This window comes from Rhinolophus sinicus, linkage group LG13 (assembly GCF_036562045.2).
Source record: "Rhinolophus sinicus isolate RSC01 linkage group LG13, ASM3656204v1, whole genome shotgun sequence".
Lineage (NCBI taxonomy): Eukaryota > Metazoa > Chordata > Mammalia > Chiroptera > Rhinolophidae > Rhinolophus > Rhinolophus sinicus.
Genome location: NC_133762.1, coordinates 62,135,516 through 62,144,382, shown reverse-complemented (window position 1 = coordinate 62,144,382; position 8,867 = coordinate 62,135,516).

Here is an 8,867-nt window from a genome sequence, read left to right as displayed (position 1 = left end):
TTGCAGAAATATTTCTCTTTGGGTAGCTTCTACCACGATTTTACTAAAACTACATTTGGTTGTCTGTCAATTTGTTCCAGAGTGGTCCCTGCTTGGAGTAGTTCATGCCATATTTGCTTACAGGTGACATAAATACGCCCCCATTTATACTTTTGTTCTGCCTTTCTGACCCCCCAGCAGTGGACTTTTCAGTTCCTCCTAGGTCAGCTGCTGCTTGTGTAGCAAGGGAGATCGCTTGCCCTACCAGGGGACCCAAGATGGAAACCAAGGTACCATACTGTTAATTAGGGGCAGACTGTAGGATGACAACCTCAATGCCTGCTGTGAAAATTTCATCACACCTGAAGCTGATGTAGAATAATATTAAATGTCAACTATAATTAAATATATAATGGGGGTGCCAAAAATGTACATACATGACTTGTATTCATCTTTTGTTATTGGTATATATTGAGTATTACAATTTTAATACAGTTTTTTCCTTTCTTAAAATATGTATACATTTCTCTCTCTCTCGGATGTAAAGTATAGTATAGGGAATATAATCAGTGGTATAGTAAGAGCTATATACAATGTTAGAGGGGTAGTAGGCTGGGGGGGTTATCACTTTGTGATGGGTGTAAATGTCTCATCATTATGTTGTTTTATACACTTGAAACTAATAACAAAGATAATAATAATAAAATATGTCATTATCAGGCCCCATGACGTTCTGAGAATAGACCTCATGTCTCATTCCCAGAATTTGAAGAACATCCTGCAATTCTTCCATAGTCTGTTACCTAACAGGCTGCATAGGTATGTCTTCCTTGTTGGGCCAAGCTGCCTTGCATGTAGTAATTAACCATGCGAGGAGTGAAATTGTCTCCTCCTCATTGATGGACACATAAAGCCACTGCTTTAGCAAGGAGTGGATGGTTACCTATGCAAGCTTACTCATTTCAGTCCCATTCAGAATGACTCCTTCCACCCCATTATCCCATAACTGGAGCAGCCATTCTGGCAGACTTTCTCTAACTTTCTGTCTAAAGTGATTGCCCAGCTTGATAAAATCAGCAGCAGTATATTCTCTCATAGAGGTACATAGCTTACTCTTGGGTGCCGGCACAGTAGCGAGGTCAGTTCTGAGGCTAGTTCTGTTCTGTTTTCCATTTTTGCTGCAGAATTCTATGAGCTTCCGGCATGGGGCAACACACTGCATGTCCAGCTATCCTTTTCTGTTACATTCTCCCATATTTCTTCTTCATCATCTGAAGAGGTAATCTAATGGATCCCAGGCCTTGGGATCCCAGTCATGGTAGGTGGGCAGCTGGCGGGTAAGCCCTGGATAATTTACAACCTCTTGTGAGGGTGAGGAGGCAGGCCAGAGTTTCCAGCTGTCCATCCACCTTCCTCAATCTTTCTGACATAGCTTCTTTGGCATCGGCTTCTGTCAATCAATCCTCCCTTTCTAAACGCAATTCCTCTTGTAGCTTAGCTACTGCATTCTGGCCTGCAGCTCTGTTTTGGTGGCCCATTTAACTGCAGTTAACAGCTACCATGCCATAGCAACCACCACTACATACTCAGCTTTCCTGTTCTCTAAGCCTGGGTCCTTGCCTCTCGTCCTCAGTAACTGCTCCAGCCTGGCGAGTGGTTTTTGGGTATCTCCCTACTCACAGGGCTGCCCCCACCCATCGACTATGGATGATACAGCCCCCAAACAGAAGCGCTGGGCCATCCTGGGATTTCCCCTAGGGAACCCCCTTTTTCTTTCCCCATGTCCACAAGGTCAAGGATGTTTTTGGGCTCCTGGCAGGCTTGTCAATTGTTCAGACTGAGTTCGAATTGTTCCAAGATTTGTGCCTGAGAAGCTGTAAGCCCAAAGATCACACCAGGTGGCTGAGTGCAGGATGTAGACTTATTGAGACTTACTGACTGGGAAGAGTCTCCAATGGTGGCAGGCTAGAGGACTAGTGATCCACACGGAGGCAGAGAAGAAGCAAGGTTACCTATATAGGTACAGCAAAACAAAGAGCATGTCATGGGAGAGATCATCTGGCAGGCCTGCTCTAAGTACATAGCATCGCAAGAAGCCGGGAGACCTTGACTGTGGGCCAGCATACAAAACTGTCAGATAAGCAGCATTCCCATGGAGTCAGGAGAACTTGATTGCCTTTCAGCTCAGCTGCCTGTGGGCCAGGTCTCTACAAATACATTAATTAAAAATTGCATCTATTATTACATCACAATTTTAAAAATAGTTTAATAACAATATCTCTACTGTTGTAATTAATTTTTTCATCTTGTATTTTATTTTATATATCTAAACATATTTTTCTGAGAAAGATTACATAGGCTTCTAAGCTCCTAGAAAACAGGGATGAGATTTTATTTCTATCATCATCCTAGCCCCAAGGACAGGCACCAACATGTAGATGCTAAGCTAATATTTGTTGAATGAATAAATGACTGAATGGATCCATTATCTTAATTTCACAAGGCTGCAAATTAATCTAAAAGTTGAAAATTTTTGTAAACATGGAGTACTTAAAGTAGGTTTTAAAAGACTAAGATATGATGATATTTTCCTATTTCATTTCTTATGACTGTCAGCATCCTTGTTGCAGATTTAACTGTAATTTCTATTTGAAAGAATTTGCCTTCCCTGTCCACTTCTCAGCTGAGAATTGTCATCTAAAAATGACTTTTTGGAGTTGTTTCATCACCATTTTCTGGTTGAGAAGGGGTGAAAGAAAGGAAGGATTAGATACCTTTACAACAAGAAAATTATCTCATTTCTCTCAGCCATATGAGTTCCAGTGGTGAATATCAGGTCCTCTCTACTGCACCCTTGACTGTATTTACTTCCTTATATGTTGGTCACTACAGATAAAATTTGCATTAGTTGATTGAAGCTCAAAGAATTTATTCATTTATAAAAGTAAACTTACATGTCAATTCTGTTAGAAGGATATATACATTTTTAATTAAAGTTTTTTTGGGTGACAATTGAGGGTAAAGGGGATCAAATATATGGTGATGGAAGGAGAACTGACTCTGGGTGGTGAATACACAATGGCATTTCTAGATGATGTAATACAGAATTGTACACCTGAAATCTATGTAACTTTACTAACAATTGTCACCCCAATAAACTTTAACTTAAAAAAAAAGAAAAAAAAAGAAAGAGAATTACCAAGAACCTGTGGTTGAAGATAATGATGCTTTAGTGTCTATTATTTGTGAGACATTCCTGTGAATAAGGCTGAGTTGCTAACACAGTGCAGCCCTCTAAAACCATGGCATTACCACTGTTATCAAATGGTCAATTCAGTAACTGAAACATCAGCATAGATCATGCCAAGATCCCATTTCACAAAACTGGTTAATAGTGCTACAGTCACCAAGGCTTAGAATTCCCCATGATTGCCATTAATTCAATAAAATATGCTTGCTTTAGCAACTTAATCTCACCCTCTTTGTCACGGTAGTAATGACAACCCTGGGGCCAACATTTGAGCATAACTTTGTGCATGTCATGGCATCTCATGGAGAAGAGCTTGTCAGAAAGAAAGAAGAATTCTTGTCATGATAGAGAGGGGGCCCAGTGTCCTCCTCCATGCCTAAGTCTGAAAGACCATCCTCGACATATGTGGCGGGCACATTTGCTGATTATTTATGCTGCCCCCATTCCTGCCCTTCAAATGTCCAGGGGGCCAATGTGAACAGTCTTCAGAGAGCCTTTCCTACATGCTCCAGTGGAGTAGAAGTCTCTTTCCTCTCAGATATTTGAGACCTGCAAGAGGTTGCTGTGACTTCTGTCATGGAGACGAGGCAGCTACTGCACCAAAAAGCTCTCAGGCCCTTAAATCTGAAGAAACAAGCTCCTCATCTAGCTGTAAGTTTCCATTTCCTTAAATGGTACAGAGGTTTACTTGATCACATGAACTCTGTGCTTCAAATCCTCTTCACTCTGCCTCCAGTCACCCAGTATTTCTAGAGGACTTGGTCCACAACACTGTTTAGGCTCTTTGTTCCTTTCAAACAGATGCTGGTTTCCATGGAAACATGGCTGGCATCCAGTTTGGACACAATTTATTGGAGCTTTTTGCAAAATGGAATTACTCTCAGTCATTTCTCTTGGCTTTCTGCAGCAGTGGCAGACCTATGTCACACAGCTAAGTAAATGGGCTTGGGCAATTAACCTAGCAGTCTCTCTGCTGATGTGGCATAGGCATTAGTAGTTAAAACTCTGCTTTTAGACAGCATTACCTAGTGCCTGTAAAAAGCTAGTGCCTGTAAAAAGCAACCCCAGGAAGACACTGGGAGATTTGCAATCTCAGGAGAATATTGCATTCCCAATCTCAGGGAATATTGCATTCAAGGGGGGGATTTCAGTAGGGTGGAAATGCAACGGATCTACAATTACTTCATACCCAAACTAACAAAGTACAGCCTAACACAGAATGAGGCCAGGGTTGACAGTCAGGGAGGAAACCGTGGTGTCTTTTACATCCCAGGGAAAGTGGTTCCACTTTATATTGTGAAAGTTATTGGTCTATGAGCAGCCTGGGGAAATCTGGTGTCTTTGGAAATGTCCTTACATATATTTGGAAACATAATACGCAGAAATGCTAATTATCATAATGTTTTAAATTTTATTTTTTTTAAAACTGTTATTTTTGTCCTCAAGAACTGCAGATGAGTTTAGTTCTAGAAATGAGTCTATAGCAAGTCAGTATTATGTTTCAAGATTGCGCAAAGAGTGGGCTTTGCTGGAGTATTTTACTTAGCTCCCAATACTTCTGGGTACAGTCAGGGTCCCTGAGGCATGAGATCTGTCCTGAAGGAGCCAGACCAGAGACTTCCTATGGCCCATGCTAGCCCAAGACTGAAGCAGCATTGTAGGGGGTTAGAACGAGCACTTGAGAGCCAAGATGGATGTTTTGGCCCTAATTCTGCTCCTGGCCAGCTTTGTAGCATTATTTGTAAAGTCTTCTCATGCCCATTGGTTTTAGTTCTGCATCCACAAAATGAAAGATTTGTATTAAATAAGTGCCAAGCCTGTCTTCAGACCTGAAATTCCAATTTTGAGCCTACATTGACACTATTAATTAGGCGGGTTGGTTCAAGTTGTGTTATGTATGTGTGCTAATCTCATCAGGGCTGATGTTGGTTGACAGGAAAAGATATCTGGGGAGTCCAGTTGAGTTTACTAACCTGCCAAGTGCCACTGCCAACTTGCAGCATCCATCAGTCAGTCTTATTTGGGGGAATAAACAGCAGTGCAAGAAACAATCAAGTGATGATTAATTGCTAACCTCCATGATGCTGACTACAAATACCATGGCCTGACTAGATAACTTGTGATGAAAAATGGATGTGATTGGATTTTTCCTTATTTCAGATTCAGATGTTCTCACTGAGAAATGAAAGAAGATGTTCTAGCACAGCTCAGAAGCTTACTTTTTGACCTGTGTCTGGTAAATGGTGATTATGGTGACTGACACTTCTCACCATGACATTTGTTATAATTACAGTGGGGGCCTCTTAATAAAACAGGTGTATAGTGAATCTAGGACATTGAAGCTAGATTTTTATTTTATTATTATATCATTTCTATTTTCCACAGCTTTATTGAAATATAATTCACATCCCATACAATTCACCACTTAAAGAATATGATTTAATGTCTTTTATTATATTTGTATAATTGTGCTAGAATTGTGTTTTGAACATTTTCATTGCCTCAGAAAGAAACCCCATACAACATTACTACAATATTACTGACAATATTCCCTATGCTGCACATTACATCCCCATGATTTATTTATTTTATAACTAGAAATTTGAACCTCTTATTCCACTTCACCTTCCTCCCCTTTTTAAGATTTTTCAGTTACAGTTGACATTCAATATTATTTCATATTAGTTTCGAGTGTATAGCATAGTGGTTAGACATTATATAATAACACTGTATAGTGTTAGATGGTTACTAGCCTTACCATGATTACTTTTTTAGGTATATAAATGTTAAATACCTATGGTGTACACCTGGCATTAATATAATATTGTATGTTAGCTATATTTTAATGTAAAAATTTAAAGAAAAAGGGAACCCCATATCCATTAGTAGTCACTCTCAATTACCCTCAAGTCCCCCTGCCCCAGTGTCTAGGCAATATTACTATTCTATTTCTACAGATTAGCTTATTGTGCACATTGTATATACATGGAATCACAAAATATGTTATCTTTTGTGACTGGCTTATTTCACTTAGCGTAATATTTCCAAAGTTTACCTATGTTGTAGCATATATCAGTATTTCATTTTATTGTTGAATAGTATTCCATTATGTGGACATACAACATTTCATTTACCCATTCATTAGTTAATGGGCATTTGGATATTTTTCACTTTTTGATTATGAATAAGGTTGCTATGAACATTTACGTACAAAATTTTGTATGAATATTCATTTTCTTTTCTCTTGGGTATATAACTAAAAGTGGAGTTGATGGATCATGAGGAAATTCTATGCTTAACCTTTTGAAAAATGGACAGTTTCCCAAAGCAGCAGCACCATTTTATACTCCCCTTAACAGTGTATGCACATTCCAGTGTGTCCATACCCTAACCAATACTTGCTATTATCTCTCTTGTTTTATGACAGCAACCATGGTAGGTATAAAGTGGCATCTAATTTGGTTTTGATTTGCATTTCCTTGATGGATATTGATGGAGCCTCTTTCCATGTCTTTATTGGTTATTTGTATATTTTCTTTGCAGAACTGTCTGGTCAAAATCTTTGACCATTTTTAATTGGACTGTCTTTTTATTGTTGTATTATAAGAATTCTTTATACATTCTAGATACAAGTCTCTTATTATACATATAATTTGAAAATTATTTTGGTGGGTTGTCTTTTTACTTTGTTGATGGTATCCTTTGAAGCACAAACATTTTAATTTTGATGATGTCTAATTTATCTTTTTTTTTTTCATTTTCTTCCTTGTAGTTTTGGTGTCATTTGCAAGAAAGATTTGTTTAACTCAAAATAACAAATATGTTCTCCTATATATTCTTCTAAGAATGTTAGAATTTTAGCTCTTACATTTAGATCTACAATGTCTTTTGAGTTAATTTTTGTGTATAATGTGAGAAAGGCTTACCACTTCATTTTTTTTGCCTGTGGATATCCTGTTGTCCCAGCACCGTGTCTTTTTTTTTTTTTAATTAAAGTTTATTGGGGTGACAATTGTCAGTAAAGTTATATAGATTTCAGGTGTACAATTCTGTATTACATCATCTATAAATCCCATTGTGTATTCACCACCCAGAGTCAGTTCTCTTTCCATCACCATATATTTGATCCTCTTTACCCTCATCTACCATCCCCTCCCCCCTTCCCCTCTGGTAAACACTAAACTATTGTCTCTCATTTATTTGTCTTGTTCTTTTGTTGTTTTTGGTTTATATACCACATATCAGTGAAATCATATGGTTCTCTGCTTTTTCTGTCTGACTTATTTCACTTAGCATTATAATCTCGAGATCATCCATGTTGTCACAAATGGCCCTATTTTATCTTTTCTTACCGCCGAATAGTATTCCATTGTGTATATATACCACAACTTCTTATCCATTCACCTATCGAACAACATTTTGGTTGTTTCCATGTCTTGGCCACCGTAAATAAAGCTCCAATGAACATTGGAGCACACGTGTCGGAACCACAAAAGACCCTATATAGCCAAAGCAATCTTAAGAAAAAAGAACAATGCTGGAGGTATCACACTCCCTGACTTTAGCTTGTACTATAGGGCAACAATAATCAAAACAGCATGGTATTGGCAGAAAAACAGACACATAGACCAATGGAATAGAACTGAGAACTCAGAAATGAAACCACATAAATATGGACAGATAATTTTTGACAAAGAAGCAAAAATCATGCAATGGAGAAAAGACAGCCTCTTCAATAAATGGTGCTAGGAGAATTGGAAAGCCACGTGCAAAAAAAATGAAACTAGACTGCTATCTGTCGCCATATACCAAAATTAATTCAAAGTGGATGAAAGACTTAAGCATAAGACCTGAAACAATAAACTGCATAGAAAAAATTATGAATAGAATTACTGTATGACCCAGCAATCCCTCTCCTGGGTATCTATCCCAAAAATCTGAAAACATTTATCCATGTCCCAGCACCGTTTCTTACAAGGACTATTCTTTCTACCATTGAATTGTCTTGACATTTAAGACGTATGACCATAACTTCATTTACTTCATTAAGCATGGCTTCATTTAGTTCTTTGAACATATTTGTAATCACTTCTTTGAAATCTTTGTTCGCTAAGTATGATATATGAGCCTTTTCAAAGGCAGTTTCTATTGTCTGCCTTTTTTTTTTTTTCAGTGTATGGGTCATACTTGCTGTTTTTCTTGTGTGTCTTACGTTGTATTCTGTTCAAAACTATTCATTTAAAATAACAAATTGTAACAACTTTGAATACTGATTCCTCCCCTACTGTGCAGTGCCTGTTGCTGTTGTTGTTGTTGTTTGCTTACTATTCTGTTTGGTAACACAGTTGGACTATTGTAGTGAACTCTATTACATCCATAATGCCACTTCTCAGAGGATATAGCCCTGGGCATGCAGAGTCACCCTGGGATGATTGTGGGTTTTTTCAGGGTCATCTTTGTGTCTTTTCCTTATCTCTTTGCTAAATTGACTGCTTCTTTCAATAGCACACACAACTGTTAAGCTCCATTAATTTCCAGTTTATCACTCTACTGTTTTCAACAATGACTTGGCACACAAACTGCTCTACAGATTAATTCATTCAATTTAGGCACCTTTAAAGAAGTAGTTTTTGAGGCT